Source organism: Somniosus microcephalus, chromosome 22 (assembly GCF_052327205.1).
Source record: "Somniosus microcephalus isolate GS21.2 chromosome 22, FLI_Smic_1.0, whole genome shotgun sequence".
NCBI classification, from domain to species: Eukaryota; Metazoa; Chordata; class Chondrichthyes; order Squaliformes; family Somniosidae; genus Somniosus; species Somniosus microcephalus.
This window is the reverse complement of record NC_141008.1, coordinates 66,770,056-66,786,916: the sequence shown is the minus strand read 5'-3', so window position 1 is coordinate 66,786,916 and position 16,861 is coordinate 66,770,056. Positions and strand designations below refer to the sequence as shown.

Sequence of the window (16,861 nt, the reverse complement as noted above, 5' to 3'; positions counted from 1 at the left end):
AGACTGACACTTAATGACACACAGCAAGATGGTGTACACGATGTACCAGTTGGAGGTAAACATTTGATCTTTAGCAGTTCTGGAGGGGGTGGTCTGACACCACTGTGGAGGAGAACCTGGGCCCAGAATTTGGAGGTGTTCGCACTGGCCATTAAGGCCTGCTTTGTTGAAAAAAATGGCAGCCAGCTCACTTCCACCTGCTTCTGGAGGGTCTCACGGCAGCCGTCATTTTCGGCAAGTCAGCAGCGCTGCCGTTGTCTGCGCTCGTAGAAAGTATTTTAATTAGGAGCGTGATGTCAAATCGGCGTGCCAAATTGACACACCCTCATCAATTTTGGAGCTCACCGCTCCTCTTACCTCCCTCTCCAAATCACGCCCATGCATGCTGCCATTGACAGCATGGAGAGGGGTGGAGAAAGCAGCAGAGAGTTAGAACCTATACTGTAAACAGCTGCTGTGATAACTGTTAACTATGGAGAGCTATTGGAGTGAAAACTGCTTCCACTGAGATGCATCAAGTCTCTCCCCAGGTCAGTCAAACAGTATAGGAGGTACTTTTAAAATAAACTGTACTGTACTACAGTTGTAATAATCGGAGGAAAAATACGTTGTAGTTTTCTAGTTTAGGAACTGATAAAATGATATGCAAAATTCGGAAGTCTGCTTTTAAAAGGCTTGACAGCATACTCTCACCAAGCGTTCTACAAAGTTTGCTGTTAAAAATTTAATTGAATTCACTTCTGCACCATTTACACCAGTAAACTCCTGACCAAGAGTTCATGTTCCCCTTTTTTGTAAAATTTCTTTCCATTGATGTCTCATGCAACAGTTTAAGGACATCTGTGCCAGTTTTTACGTGGCGTTTCCAGGAGTCCCTCCAGATCTCAGCCTGTGCTTTAAGAGCCACTTACCAGGGAATGAATTATCTAAGCGATCTGCAGGCTAGTGCACTATCACTGCTAGTTGCAAGAGGGTACAACCCCATCACCCCTCCCATCCCATCCCCCTCCAGCTCCATGGTGAAGCACAAATCTCCACACACAAACCATCTGGGTGAAAGATCTGTGGAGCTATGGCAGCCAGCGAAAGTGGGAGTACCAGGCAGTCTGACACCCATTTGTGGACCCCACACAACACCCAGAGAAATGTCCGCGCAATTAAGAAGGGAGCCGTGGACAAACAAATGCCTCGTGATGTGCCACAATGCACAATGCTCCAACCCTACAAGGGCCATCAGCGGACTCGATATCAAAACCCAGGAGCAGTCACCAAATGCTCAGATACAGCACATTGCCAGAGAATGCCGCACCAAGCCTTCAGACGCGATGTTCAGCCTCCTGAGGTTAGCGCCGGAACGAGCATGCTACACCACAGATTCTCCGCTCCATTGATGTAGAATAGCAGGCAGCACCAAAATACCAGTGCTGCCTGCGCTCTTTCTGCAGGTGGCCGTTGGCCTTGGTTAGCGCTGTTAGCGGCAGGTTTCCAGCCTACTTGAATTTCTAGGCCCTGAAGTTTTAGCAGAACTGGGGGTTATGAATGTCAGGTTTGGCTCTCTGGTAAATTCCTATGATCTGCCAGCAGTGACCAGAATTCTTCTTGTTTCTTCTAATAACCTGGAATCTTGCTATTTAAGAGATTACAAAACTTGAATCTGAACCTTCTCAGTTATAACTTTTATTTCTACTATGCCAAGATCTAAAAATATGATTTGCTGATATGATAGAATCTTCAGTGTGCCCAGAAGTACCTTTTGGTCTGCTCTATGGATGGAGATGTATTTTTCCCCTGATTGATCAAGATTGTCACCTAATCTACCCTATATGTGACTCCAGTAACACACCATAATTACGGTGGATCTCCCCCTAGCAGAGTTCAGGTGGCTAGCCAGCAGAACACAGAATGTTGAGGTCCAGTCCATTTTGAGGGCCGGGACTGATTAGCATCAGGATGGCGAGCTGTAGCTAGAGATCAAGCACCCCGGGGCAGCCCACCGGCTCAGAGTCGCTGTAAAATCAGCCTCTTTCCCCATGGATCTACATTCTTGTGGCAAAGAGGGCCGATATCGGAGAGGGGGGGAGCCAGAGTGGCAGTGGCTCAAGTTAGCTTTGTGGAGCCGAGAGGAGCACTCCTGCATCACCAGGTCCTACAAAAAAAAGAGCAGCTTACTTTTGGGATGCTCTTAGCCAGGCAACGGCAATAATGGTTGGAGCGTGAACGGCGCACACTTCACCCAGTTCAGTCCAAAAATGGAAATTAAGATCCTATATACACTGCAGGACCCCAATTAGCATTTTATGTTGGAGCATAAACACCAGAATAGACTAGTTGGGTCGAATGGCCTGTTTCTGTGCTACAAAAACCATGTAATCCTATGCAGCAGTGTTACAGTTAGCTGCTAATTTCCTATCGCTGCACTCTCAGGGATTGTATGTCTCCAAAATGTGATCCACCAGCAGTGGATCTAGATGCCGAGAGACTGTTTTCCCCTGGTTAGAGAGTCTAGAGCCAGGGGTCATAGACTCAGGAGAGTCAGTCATTTAGGACTGAGATGAGGAGAAATTTCTTCACTCAGAGGGTTGTGAATCTTTGAAATTCTTTACCCCGGAGGGCTGTGGATGCTCATTTGTTGAGTATATTCAAGGCCGAGATTGATTTTTGGACACTAAGGAAATCAAGGGATATGGGGATAGGGCGGGAAAGTGGAGTTGAGGTAAAAGATCAGCCATGATCTTATTGAATGGCGAAGCAGGCTCCAGTGGCCATATGGTTTACTCCTGCTCCTATTTCTTATGTTCTTAAATAGACCTACCACCTGACTCAGGAGGCCGCTTCAGTCGTGCAGTGGTGGATCCAGTGGCACATTGCCACAGCGACAGCAGCAATGGGGTGTTAAGTCATTGCCCACCATTTGCTGTCGCTAATGCCCCGTTTTCTCCGCATGTAAAGCCAGAAAATTCAGCGTGTTGACTATCAACTGCCCTCAGTAGTGGCCTAGCAAGCCACTCAGTGGCATCATGGCATCCCAGTGTTAGTCATGGCATCCTGTGCCTAGGTACTGCTCTACAAACCAGACACAGGGATGAGAACATTGTTGGTAAAAAAAAATCCCCGCTGTGCAGCACCAATGTAAATAACTAGGAAAAAATAATTTTGGATAGGAACAAAGTTACTTGCAACTTATGTTGTATTTTTATAGCACTCTACAGGTAAAAAGAACAAACTTGCATTTATATAGTACCTTTCAAGACCACAGGGTGTCACTAAGTGCATTACAGCCAATTAAGTACTTTTGAAGTGACTGTTGTAATGTAGGAAACACAGCAGCCAATTTGCACACAGCAAAGTCCCGCAAACAGCAATGAGATAATGTACTTCAGCGATATTCGTTGGAGCATACATGTTGGCCAGGACACCGGGGGAGAACTCTCCTGCTCTTCTTCGAAAAGAGCCATGCAATTTTCTTATGTCTACCCAAGAGGGCAGATGGGGCCTCGGTTTAACGTCTCATCTGAATCACAGCAACTCAGAGTTTACAGAAGATGTTTCTAAGGCCCGGACTTTGCAATGAGAATAACAGTGAGGTTATCAGTGCTCACCATTATAAATGAAGGAAATCTGACAGCAACTTCTGGAGTACATACATGCGTAGTTAAACGCAGAAATCCAGAAGTTGCTGTCAGAGGTACCCTGCTCCTCCACAGGGTGCGCTGTTGCAGACCTAGACAATAGACTCGACATTGAAATGACTGCGACAGGTGAACTTGCTGTACTTGCCCACTAGTTCTGCACTAAAAACGCCTGAAAATGTTCGGGCTGGTGCATGCAGGAGTAAATGATAATTACTGCTGAACACCTCTCTGGTCCTGACAATTTAGTTTTTAAGTGTGGAGTCTCATTCCCTCATTAGAGAATTAGTGTTAGAGATTTTTTTTAATTAAAATTAAAATAATTTTTTTTTAACTTTTTCTGTCTGTCTCTTATCTCTCTCCCTTAATCCCATCTGTATTTCCCAATCTTTATTTTGCTTTCTGTACATCATTTCAATCTAATTTATATTTTATGCTTTATACTTCCTGATTTCGACTCTGCGGCCGGGATCTTACCGGAGGAGGCGAGTTGGGGGCGGGGCTGCTGGTTCCCGGGTTCTAGTCTCGCCCCCAGTGACGTCTGACGCTATTTTCCCGATTGGCCTTGTTAAGCCCACCCTGCGGGCTTGCCGGCCAATTAAGGGAAAACCGTTGTCAGATAACGTCAGTGCATGACGCTTCATCTGCCGGTTTTGTTAAAGTGACAAGCACCATAATTATTTGACAGATGATTTGACAGTGTTTGAAAGCATTGAGGTGCTGTCAAACACTGACAATCACTGTCCAAAGGCGAGCCCTTGCACCCAAGCTCACCAATGACTCTCTCCTTAGGAGAAAACAGATGGCAGCTGCATGTGAGATTGCAGAAGCCATCTGTCAATTCTCCTGATCAGATGAGACTTCCCAGAAACATCAAATCTTGTCACCTAGTAAAATCCAGCCCTGTGTGTCTCAGTGAGGATTCTTGAATCTGATTGGTTGAAGAGCCTCCCTGTTGCTTTTCCTGCTCACACGTGCCACAGATCCCCTGTAGAGGGCCCCGTGCTGGAAAAGACACCAGATTAGAGGAAATCTCTGCTGACAAGCCTGCAAAAAGTCTGTGCCGTTCAGTGCTGACAGCTTCGCAAGCGCCGTTCCTTCGTCACGGCGAGCAAAATCCAGGCCAAAATGTTTAACATAACAAAGCAACTCCTGTACAGTGGTAGGTAAAAATGATTATAAAAATGAGGTTGACGTATTTCAGTTTCAAGGTGTGTAATATTTTTACCAGCAAATTATACATTCAATAAATTTGCTATATTACAGCGATGGTAAAATCCACCATTACATGTAGGCTGCAGTTTAACTGCAGTAAACATCAGAACCCACACTCCAGATCTAAAAGTACCTTAGCAAGACCCTGGGAGTTCTACTAGTCTACATCTATACATAAAAGTTCTAGTCCATCATACTTCAGATGTCACCCTTTGCTACAGATATATATTAGATATATAGAGATATATTCTAAAAAAAAAGCCAATCATTTCATCTTGTTTTTTCTGATGTCGGAAAGGAGCCAAACAATTACAACCACCTGCCTAGCTACAGAGAAACAATGTAATGCCCACATGGAATTAAGCTGTAACTGACCTCAGGATGTTGTAGGGATTGCATCTTGTGGCCATAAAATGAACTTCACCTTAGCAGCAGAATACATTGTGCATTACAGGTATTAAGCCGTCTTTACAAAACTGCGTATCAGCAGACGCGCCCTGGACAGTGCACAGGGGATTCCCCAATATATTAAAAGGATACAAAAATACAGGAATACTTTATTTTAAACACTAGGTAGAGCACAGTGGAAAATAAAGTAAATTTACAATACCCGTAATTTACCAGCAGATGTCTCCATTTGCTGTCGGTAATTTCTCTGGCTACACTAAACTGAAGAACGTGACCTTGTAGATATCTATCGAAGATTTTGATTTGTTTCCCCCTCCCAGAAACAATTGATGACCTATTTGTATGCAGATCCAACAGGACCAAATTAGTGACTTCTTCGGTTTTCCATTTGAAAAAACAGAAAATCGATTTTAATGGTCCTTATCCAAGCAGACATTCAAATATTGCAGGTGTTCTTAGCAACCAGCATAGGGAGTATCCATAATAGCACAAGGTAAAAGTAACAGTACTTCACTCAAACTCCTAATGCCATTGTTCAAACAAATGCCAGCCTGTTTAAAGCAGTTACCTCACTGAGTTTAACTAAACTTGTGATATGTTTTAATGCAGACCTTATGGTTAGCAAGTTAAAATGTTACTTTAAAAAAAGAAACATTCATATTTTGTGCTGTACTTTGGTTCATGTAGCGTAGAAGGTTCTCCAAAACCTCACCAGAGATCTGAAGTACAAGGGGTGGGTACAGTCAACATGTCTATTTTACAACTGCAGTCAAAGAAAAATAGCTCCGTCTGCATGAAGTGGTTCCTAGCAGCATCAATCAATAAACACAGCATTATTCACTTTATTTTGTCAGCAATGCTACATGTACACAGTACAACTTTAGCTCCATAACGGAGGTCAGTGCTATTAACATTTTGAGCATTTCCTAGTCTCTAGTGGAACTCTGCACATTTATGAAGCTAACCTCCAAATTAGCTCATCAAAACTCCTATCAAATTTTTATTCAGGAAGACTTGTATATAAATACTCGTAATAGTCTGAAATAATGCTAGGGTTTATCTTTAATTCAATGATGCATTGCTTCCAAGGCTTCCCCAATCGACATTAGCTCCAAAACCTGCTAGGTCAAGTGTGGGAAAGATTTATCCTCAATGGGAAAAGTCTGCAACTTGCATGGGATTTTAAACTTTGTGCATGACATTGAATGTGATGTACTTTTGAAGTAGAGATGCACTTTTGCCTTCAAACACACTAAGGCCTGTTGTGTCCGTGTATAATAAGACACAGACTGTGGAGAACGGTACAACAGGTGTTTACTCAGCGTGGCTCGCACTGCAACTGATCTGCACCGATTACTACTCAGTGCTATATACAGGTGTGGTCACTGCCGGTACTACAGTATACCTGAGCTGTAAAAAATAGTTCCCCCCTTAAAAAAGGTATATACATTACAATTCCTCCCCTTTTAGATTAACAGTACCATAACACTCATTTAACAATTAAATATCAAACTAATTACAATTAACACTTTTAACATGCAACATTAGCTGAAAATAGTCTATTTATATATTCAGTCTTTGGGGAGGCTTCCTGATCCTTTCTGGATAGCGCCTTTCCCGAGTGTCTTGCTCTTGGTGCGGAGGCGATTCTGGCCCCCTGTCGTCGGTTGGTTCATCAGCTTCCGATGCTACTGTTTCTGGGGTAGATGCGACTTGTACGTCGGGTTCATCACCAGGTACGTATGGGCGAGGCATGGGGTTGACTTGTTCCTGTGACTCTAGGATCTGTTCAGCATGGCGTCTCACGATGCTCTCCCCAACGTCCACTGTGTACGTGGGCCCTGCCGTGTGCATATCGTTCCTGGCTGCCATTTTTCTGTTCGGTAGTCGCGGGCCAAGACTGGTTGTCCTACATTGAAGCTCCTTGTTGGCTTCTCATGGATGTGCTGGAATTGCTTACTCTCAACATCTCTTCGTACGTTTGGTCTGAGCAAATCCAGGCGAGAGGTTAACCTTCGGTTAAAGAACATCATGGCTGGGGCCTGGTTGGTGACTGCATGTGTCGCATTCCGGTAGGCGAACAGGAAATTGTTAACCTTGTGCTGCAGCGGAATGTTGTCATTGTACATCGCCTTTATTGCCTTCTTAAAGGTTTGTACGAACCTCTCAGCCAATCCATTTGTGGCTGGATGATATGGGGCGGATGTGTAATGCCTTACCCCATTCTTTTTCAAGAACCTCCGGAACACTTCGGACACAAACTGTGGTCCGTTGTCGGAGCAAATCTGTTCTGGCAAGCCATTCCTGGCAAAAATGGTCCGTAGGACTGCAATAGTTTTCTCAGTGGTGGTGGAGGACATTTTGATGACCTCAGGCCATTTCGAGTGCGCATCCACGGCTATTAAAAACATTGAGTCCATGAATGGACCAGCAAAATCAATATGCACCCGTTGCCATGGAGATGAGGGCCACTCCCATGGGTGTAGAGGGGCCTGTGGTGGTGCATTTTGGACTTTCTGGCATCCTGAGCAGCTCTTGGTCAGGTCCTCGATTTGTTTATCGATTCCCGGCCACCACACAAGCCCTGGCTAGGCTTTTCATTTTTACCCCTCCCAGATGACCCTCATGAAGCTCATTGAGCACTCTATCCCTTAACTTGGGTGGAATTACCACTCGGGATCCACACATCAAGGTCCCCCGGCACACTGACAGCTGTTCTCTCCTTGTTGAGAATGCTGGCAAGTGAGTCGCCATGTGCTGGCCATCCCTTCACCGTCAAATCATATACCCGAGACAGTGTCGGGTCATTTCGGGTTTCCTTTTCGATACAAGCGTTAGTTACCGGTAGGTATTCAACTATAGTCGAATGGAATATTTCGACAGGATCCACTGCTGGTGCTTCCTCCACAGTAGGCAGTGGCAGGCGTGATAGCCCATCAGCATTTCCATGCTGTTTCGTGCCCTTACATTCAATCTCATAGTGGTGCGCCCCTAGAAAAAGTGACCATCTTTGTAGTCGTTGCGCAGTCATCACCGGAACGCCCTTCTTCGGATTAAAAATGGAGACAAGAGGCTGGTGATCAGTCAGCAAGGTGAATTTCTGCCCGTGCAGATAGTGGTTGAACTTTTTCACTCCCCACACTAGGCTGAGGGCCTCCCTGTCAATCTGGGCGTAGTTACGCTCGGCTGAGGTTAGTGATCGTGACGCAAAGGCTATTGGCCTCGGTGCCGTCCGAGAATTTGTGCGACAGCACCGCTCCAATGCCGTAGGGTGACGCATCACATGCCAACCGAATTGGTAATGCTGGGCTGTAATGGGCCAATACCTCTTTCGATGTGATTAGTGTTTTGCTCTTCTGGAAAGCTCGTCTACATTCGTCACTCCACTTCCATGGCACCCCAGTTTGCAGTAGGGTGTTCAGTGGGTGTAGTATTGTAGACAAATTTGGCAAGAACTTATGGTAGTAGTTTACCAGCCCGAGGAACGACCTCAGTTGTGACACATTTTCCGGTGCTGGAGCCTTGACTACTGCCTCAATCTTCTCTGGGGACTTATGTAACTCCTCTTTATCGATAACGTGACCACAATACGAGATCTGTTTTCTAAAAAACTCGCATTTGGGGCGGTTAGCTCGGAGCCCATATTCCTGCAATCTAGTGAGCACCTGCTCCCGGTTGGCAAGGTGATCACTGTCATTTTCGCCCGTGACTAGGATGTCGTCCAAATAACACTGGGTCCCTGGGATCCCTTGCAGGACTTGTTCCTTCGCCCTCTGCCAAATAGCCGATGCTACCCCAAATACCAGCCGGTTGTATTGGTAGAGACCTTTTTGAGTGTTGATTGGGAGGTATTTTTTTGATGCTTCTTCTACCTCCATTTGCAGATACGCCTGGGCCAAATCAATCTTAGTGAAGCGTTTCCATCCAGATAGCGAGGTGAAAATATCTTCAATCCGCGGAAGTGGATATTGTACGGTGTGAAGGACCGGGTTCACTGTTACCTTAAAGTCCCCACAGATGCGAACCTTCCTTGGTTCCCCAGGCGTGCTGCTCAACGACTTTTTCATCACAGGGACGATGGGTGTAACCCACTCGCTCCAGTCTACCTTGGACAGTACACCTGAACGTTCCAGACTCTCCAGCTCTGCTTCGACGGCTGGGCGGATCGCATAAAACCGGTCTGGCCTTAAAAAATTTTGGGCTTGCGTTTTCTTCAATTTTAATCGTCGCTGTCATGCCTTTTAGCGTTCCGAGTCCTTGCTGGGACACTTCTTTCGCGTCAATTAGGATCTTTGACAGTCGCCCAGGTGTGACGTCATCATCCTTTTTGTCAGCCACAGTCAGTGCCTGTATGGAATGCCAATCCAGTTGTATTTTCCGGATCCATTCACGTCCCAGTAATGGTGGTCCTCCATCTTGCAATACATACAGGTCTAGTTTTGGTGTTTCCTTACCGTTATATATAACAGTCACCCTTATTTTTCCTTTGGGGTAGACTTTTTGCCCCGTGTACATCTTCAAAATATTTTTTGTGTCTCTCAAGGGTATGTGTGAGAATAGCCGCTCGTAGTCCCGTCGGTTTATGACTGTTAGGGCTGATCCTGTGTCCAATTCCATCTTTACCTGGACTCCTGCTAACTTGAGAGTGACCCAAATGGTTCGGTGATCCTCCGTTGTGATCACATTATGTAGTTTCAGTCAACTCAGTTCCCTGCTTTCAGAGTCGTTATCACTCTTTTGTTCGTCTGAACTATTCTCCGTCATCTATGTACCTTCTTGTACTTTCCTTTGGTAGGTTTCTTATTGCTGGTTTTCTTTCCCGACCTGCAGACTCGTGCTATGTGTCCTACTTTTCCACACTGTCTGCACACTTTGTCCTTGAACCAGCAATCATTCTGGTCGTGTGTTGTTCTGCCGCAGTGATAGCACTTCTCTGTTCCATATGACATTTCGTTTGTGCCATATTCTTGCGGTCTCTGTTGTATCTCTGCAGCGCCCCGTGCTGCTGCTTCATATGATACCGCAATGCTGAAAGCCTTTTCCAGCGCAAGGTCCTTTTCAGATAAAAGCCATTTCTGGGTTCCTTCACTTTGAAGCCCACACACAAACTTGTCCCTTAAGGTATCTGCCAGTCCCGCTCCAAACTGGTAGTGTTTCGATAGTTTGCGCAGTTCTGTTAAATAATCAGCATTGCTTTCATCCTTATGCTGGTTCCGTTTGTGAAACTTGAATCTTTCTGCTATCAGCAGCGGTGTGGGGTTTAAATGTTCCTTTAGTATCGTTACTATGTCTTCAAAACTCTTTTCCATTGGCTTCGTTGGGGTTACTAGATTTCGTAATAAACCATATGTCTTTGCACCCATTAAATTTAACAATACCGATGCTTTCTTGTCATCTGACACCTCATTTGCCTTGCAGTACACCTCTATTCATTCGACATATGTAGTTCAATCTTCGACTTCATTGTCAAATGCGGTGATACTGCCACTCTTCGGCATTTTGGGTGTGGTTTAAAATGGCGTCTCCCGCGCTTTCCTTCCTCCCCCGCTGCTGCCAACGCCGCTCCCGACGGTTCTCGTGGCAATGGCGGCGCCCTGTAGGTTTCGCGCGCTTCTCCTGCGCCACTGCCAATCTCTGCGTTTTCTGCGCGTCTCTCTCTCCCTCTCTCCGACGCTGCTCGGCCCCTGAACACCGGCTGCGCCCTGTTCTCTCTCTCTCTCTCTCTCTCTCTCTCATCGACGCTGCTCGGCCCTTTGCTGTGCCGCTCGGTTGGGCTCTAGCCCGCCGCTGTCCGGGAAGGGTCTGCGCACTACCTGTTGCCAGCCCGTTTCGCTGGACCACCTTGACTGGAAAGCCAAGCCTGGCTCTCGACAGCCTCCCCCGCAATTCTCGAGTCTCTGCTGGATGACTGGGCAGTTGCCCGTGGTCGACGCCCGAGTCTCTGGCCTTGACCTCCAATCCACTGATCTCTAGGAACTAATCCCCAGGAGATGATGGAGTTGCAGGTAGGTTCGAACTTGCCTTGTCGCCAATGTTGTGTCCGTGTATAATAAGACACAGACTGCGGAGAACGGTACAACAGGTGTTTACTCAAGGTGGCTCGCACTGCAACTGATCTGTACAGATTACTACTCAGCGCTATATACAGGTGTGGTCACTGCCGGTACTACCGTATACATGAGCTGTAAAAAGTAGTTCCCCCCTTAAAAGGTATATACATTACAAGGCCATTGTTACTTCCAAACTGAAGAAAATTCATATTGCAGTTCTGCCAAAGACAGCCTAGCCCTTTGGTAACAGTTACACAATCATACGGTTTTTCACACTCAAAACATCTTGCAGAAAATATTTTTCAATATATTTAAGAGGTAGCCATTTATTGTGAGACACACGGAGGCATTCTTCTGTTTTCATAAATAACTCAATGATATTATACTTCATTCTCCAAACACTAGGATTACAAAGGTACAGTACCAGAATTTGCAATACAAAGGCCAATTAATACCAAATGCCTTATCTGTTGATCGTAAACAGGCAGGTTGAGTACTTGTAGGTTCTTGCTAGTGTTATGAGCTGTGTGTTTAGGAATGGTCAATACAGCAGCAGAGTGAAGTTGCAACTTAAAAAACCTTTTTGGGGGAGGGAGAATTTGGTGCTCATTGACATGAAGAATGTCAGTGGTGAATACTGGAATACTTGAGCAACAGCACTCCAGAGTCAAGTATAGTACTGCCAGCTAGGACCACATTAACGCAGACCTCCAGAGGCCCACGCCCATGGGACCCCACCAGGCACTTAAACAGCACTCCCCAGCAGTCGCACTAATTGCAGTGACTGAAATTTCAGCATGGGGGTGGGGTGGGAAACAATGAGTTAAGTTACCTCACTGTGGTCGTGTCTGCATAGTGCAGCCTGCACATGGTCCCATGGTGGGAAGACGCGGTCGAAGAAGCCTGTGAGCAGAACGGGAAGAGTAGAAGATGCCGTTACAGCCTCACAGCCAGGCGGGAAGATGTGTTAGAAGAACTTCTGGAAGCCTTTGCAGCTCTTCACAAGGTTGGATATTTAGGTATTTTATTACACTTCTGTGTTTTAATGGATGGAGGTTTTGTGCTGGGGGGAGGCAAGGCAAATGTTCTTGGTGCCCAGGGCCCCAAGAATTGTTAATGTGGTCCTGCAGCCAGCTGCAGAGTTAACTCTCTGCTATGCCCAATGTGGCTGAATTCCAGCTTTGGAAGAACACCGTTACACCATTATCAATTTTTGCATTTCTCACACCAGCCATTCTTAGGCCTAGAAGAGATTGTCGAAGGCTGGATGGACATAATTGGATCATAGATGTTACTAAGTAAATCTTTGATAGGTTCTACACATCAAACTTAGAAGAGGGCTGCTAAACAAGTACATTTATCTGCAAACCTCAGAGCCCAGCAATGCCCAACTGAGTAACCATATTTGTGACACTGGTACAAATGTTTAATGTTTTGCTCCATATAGATTTCATCCTTCAGTGAAGGGATAATGCCAATACAGTATTTTAAATTTCTGTTATACTGCTATAGAGCATTTTTCTTCTCCCCTCACGGCATTGTAGAAAAATACTCGTCAAATGGATTTCAAGTCAGCAAAACAAAGGCAGTACAGAGGGCAACATCTGCAGGGTTATGCTAAAACAATCAATTCATACCCATTTCCTCAGAGCGTACAAATGTGTATTCTTCAGTTAAACAAATAAATAACACATGCATGTAAAAAATATTGAAGAAAAAACAGTCTCTAGTGTTATGAGATACATGTCAAATCAGTGTGAACATCTATTTACCATTATATTCAAAGCAACAGACATTACATTCATTGGATTCATTAGGAAGGCTTCTAAATTGGTGCCAAAACATGTTCTTTGAACACAGTTGTAGTATGCTGCTGATTTAGTTTTACAAAATGCATACTACTTCAAAGAAACTGAAAGAAAATCTGTACTGGGAAACAAAACACTTCTATCTTCTATAACCCAAGTTACGGCTTGGAATACAAAAAGGTCAGCCAAAATCTTTTCACTCTTCCATCAGTTACACTTGCATCTGTAATACACTTATCAGCACCGGTCATTTAATAATGTCCTTTATAACACTCGTTATCGGTTACAAAAACTGAATTACTGAAACTTCTTTATCACCAAAATTAAAGTAGATGACAGTTAAAATAGATAGTCTGATAATACAAAATCCTCTTCTCTTCTATGCTTAGCTGCACTGAAGACGAGAGGGAGTGAGTGAAGACAAGACAGCAATAGAACGAGTTTAGGGAAATAAAATGACAGTGAGCGAGCATGCAAGAAAATGAGCGAGAGCATCCAGACACACTATTCAGGGGAAGGAAAGGGGTTCACTTCCTCCACCAACCCACCACACCCCCACCCCTCAAAAAAAAAGCGCTCATCCATGGGGGGGGGGGGGGGGGGGAAAAAGAGAGGCGGGAGTATTTTTTTTTGTACTTGCTGGTGTAGAGTTATAAAATAACCTTGCCAAGAGAAAACGGTCTTGGAACAAATTGCCCATCTGCCTCATCTGGGTAATGATGTACGGCACAGGGATGATTGAAAAGATAATGGGGCCGGGTTTTGCAGTCAGCTTTGAATGTTGTTACACTTACCCACAGACTTTCTATGGGCATTTGCACTGGAACTTGCTGTGATTAGAAAGCCATTTCAATGCACAGCCCTCTCCAGGGGATCTGGCACCAGTGTGAACAGTGCAAGCAATTATGTATCTCCTTAATCAAATCAGATTGAAGAATCCTTACTGAGCTGTGCACAGTCTGAACCAGGAAGTGTCAGTTAAGAATATTTAATTCAATGTCAAATCACGTACAAAAAGCAAAATAAAGAGAGGGAAAGAAAGATGGGATTAAGAGAGAGAGATATTAAAGAGACAGAGCGAAAAGGTTAAAAAATGTATTTAAATTTTTTGAAATTGCCAACAATAATTAAATGCTGAAGGAATGAGACGCCAAATTTGTAAAAGTGCCAGAGTGGCTGTTTGGCAGTACTTAAGACTTATGCCATTACACTGGAATGGACAAGCCGTAACTTTTTCTGGCGAGTTTAGTGGGTATCGATCACGCAAGTAAAGTTACTTCATTTATTTGAATGCCGAGTCTCTCGGCGAGATACTGTTATACCTCCATCCATTAAAACACAGAAAAGGTAGAATGCAATATGACAAACAAAATGATATTCACATAATATGCTAATACCTTTCAATTGCTCTCCCACCTAATGTTGGCAAGTCAGAACCTTCATGTCCCAGCCAATAAAACATGCCTTCCGGAAAATTCCTGGTGTGATAGAGGTTGTGCACACTCTATAGGTGGATAAAGGAAATATTCATCATTTATACTGGTTAAGCTGCTCAAAGTGTGAAAATAACATCAATAATTGGCATATGGTGATTGGATAATAGATGAATTTTGTACAAGTTTATCCATAGCAAAATCACGTGCACCTGCCATTTTGATTTGGATTTGGTAAATTCTACAGCAAGAAAATGAACCCTTTATTCAAAGAGGCAGGAAATAGTCTGTTAGATCCGTGGTTCAGTGGATAAATAATTACACGGATGCTGTACATAAACAAATAACAGGTCTTTACTGGAAGAGGGTAATCTCTAGACTGGGGTACAGAGGCATGCGCACAGCTTATATACCGGTGTGGTTACTGCCGGTACTACAGTATACAGGAGCTGTAAAAAGTAGTTCTGATTTAAAGCACATAATCTAAAAAAAGGGAGGAATTGTAGTGTAAGAATACCCCCTTAATATTCAAATAACAATTAAATTTTTACATGTACATTCAATAACAAAAGTCCATTTATAGATTCAGTCTTTGGGGCGGCTTCCTGACCCTTTCGGGATAGCGCCTTTCCGGAGGTTCTTGTTCTTGGTGCAGAGGCGATTCTGACCCCCTTTCATCGGGTAGTTCCTCGGGTTCCACTGCTACTGGGTCTGAAGTAGATGCTATCGGTGTGTCGGGTTCATCCCCAGGTACTCGAGACATGGGGTTGATGCATTCCTGTGATGCTAAGATCTGATCGACGTGGCGTCTCACAATGTTCTCCCCGACATCTACTGTGTACATTAATGGCCCCTGCCTTGTACATATCGTTCCGGGTTGCCACTTCTCTGTTCGATAGTCCCAGGCCAAGACTGGTTGCCCTACATTGAAGCTCCTTGTCGGCTTCTCGTTGATGTGCTGGAATTGTTTGTCCTCAACATTTCTTCGCACATTTGGTCTGAGCAAGTCCAGACGAGATCTCAACCTTCGGTTAAAGAACATCATGGCCGGGGTCTGGTTGGTAACTGCATGTGTCGCGTTTCGGTAGGCTAATAAGAAATTGTCCATCTTATGCTGTAGTGGAATTTCCTCGTCGCACATGGCCTTTATCGCCTTCTTAAAGGTTTGTACGAACCTCTCAGCCAATCCATTGGTGGCTGGATGATATTGGGCGGATGTGTAATGCCTTACCCCATTCCTTTTCATGAATTTTTGGAACTCGTCGGACACAAACTGTGGTCCATTATCAGAGCAGATCTGCTCTGGCAAACCGTTTCTGGCGAATATGGTCCGTAGGACTGCAATCGTTTTCTCTGTAGTGGTTGAAGACATCTTTATCACCTCCGGCCACTTTGAATGAGCATCCACTGCTATTAACAACATTGAGTCCATGAATGGACCAGCAAAATCAATGTGCACCCGTTGCCATGGAGAGGAGGGCCACTCCCATGGGTGTAGAGGGGCATTTTGGACCTTCTGGCATCCTAAGCAGCTCTTAGTTAGGTCTTCGATTTGTTGATCGATTCCCGGCCACTACACATAAGCCCTAGCTAGGCTTTTCATTTTCACTCCCCCCCAGATGACCTTCATGTAGATCATTTAGCACTCTCTCCCTTAACTTGGGTGGAATCACCACTCTGGATCCACACATCACTGTCCCCGGGCATACTGACAGCTGTTCTCTTCTGGATGAGAATGCTGGCAACAGTGAGTCGCCATGTGTTGGCCATCCCCTCACCGTCAATTCATATACCCGTGACAGCGTCGGATCATTGCGGGTCTCCTTCTCTATATCCGCGTTTGTTACTGGCAATCGTTCAATTATCGACGAATAAAATATCTCGATAGGGTCCACTGCTGGTGCTTCCTCCACAGTAGGCAGTGGCAGGCGCGATAGCCCATCAGCGTTCCCATGCTGTCTCGTGCTTTTATATTCTATTTCATATTGATTCGCCCCTAGAAACAGGGACCATCTTTGTAACCGCTGTGCAGTCATTACTGGCACGCCACCCTTAGGATTAAAGATGGAGACAAGTGGTTGGTGGTCAGTCAGCAAGGTGAACTTCTGTCCATGCAGATAGTGGTTGAATTTTTTTACTCCCCATACTAGGCTGAGGGCCTCCCTGTCAATCTGGGTGTAGTTGCGCTCGGCTGAGGTTAGTGACCGAGACGCAAAGGCTACTGGCCTCTCCAACCCATCTGGGAATTTGTGCGACAGCACCGCTCCAATGCCGTAGGGTGATGCATCACATGCCAAACGAATTGGTAGTGCTGGGTT

The 16,861-nt window shown here is 45.0% G+C and overlaps 1 protein-coding gene across 9 annotated transcripts in view; it reads right to left on the bottom strand.

Annotated features, from left to right (window-relative positions):
- myo18ab (myosin XVIIIA b) overlaps window positions 1-16,861 on the bottom strand; it is a 256,934-nt gene that overhangs the window by 182,283 nt on the left and 57,790 nt on the right. The gene's annotated exons all lie outside the window — the stretch shown is intronic.